Source organism: Otolemur garnettii, unplaced genomic scaffold (assembly GCF_000181295.1).
Source record: "Otolemur garnettii isolate 467f Iridium unplaced genomic scaffold, OtoGar3 scaffold00066, whole genome shotgun sequence".
Taxonomy (NCBI): Eukaryota; Metazoa; Chordata; class Mammalia; order Primates; family Galagidae; genus Otolemur; species Otolemur garnettii.
Window position 1 is genome coordinate 1,021,307 of NW_003852461.1, and position 818 is coordinate 1,022,124.

Sequence of the window (818 nt, forward strand, 5' to 3'; positions counted from 1 at the left end):
TTGCGCTCCTTGGTATTTAGCCAAATGGGCTATACACACAAAAACCTGTGTACAAATGTTGACAGCAGCTTTGTTCATAATTGCCAAAACCTGGGAATAACCAAGATGTCTTTGAATAGGTGAATGAATAAACTGTGGTACATCCAGAAAATGGAGTATTATTCAGCACTAAAAAGAAATGGGCTATCATGCTATGAAAAGATATGGAAGAGACTTTAATGTATATTATTAAGTAAAAAAGGCTATATACTGTATGATTACAACTACATGACGCTCTGGAAAAGGCAGAACTGTAGAGACAGTAAAAAGAATGGTGGTTACCAGGGGACAGAGGTTTGGGGAAAGAATGAATAGGTGGAGCACACAGAAATTTCAGGGCAGTGAAACTATTCTGGATGATACTATCATAATGGATACAGTTCATTCATTACACATTTGTCCAAATCCAAAGAATGTACAACACCAAGAGTGAATCCTAATGTCAACTATGGATTTTAGGTGATACTAATGTGTCCATGTAGGTTCATACTGCAACATGTAGACCACTCTGGGGGGTGGGATGTTGACCATACGGAAGGCTCTAAGGAGAAGGGGCCAGGAGGCACTCTCTTTACTGCTCTAAAAAATAAAGCTGAGTAACAAAGCAAAACCTCCCATGATCCCAGGGATGTAGAAGTGGTTTGTATGTAGCAAAAAAGCTCTGCATGTGTGAGGGTGTTACTGCCCAAAAAGGCAAGTGCTGAGCTTAGTAGGTACAACATGGGACATTTGCTGTGAGAGGCTGAGAAGCCAAGCATCTTTTGGAACTGTTTTTTTTT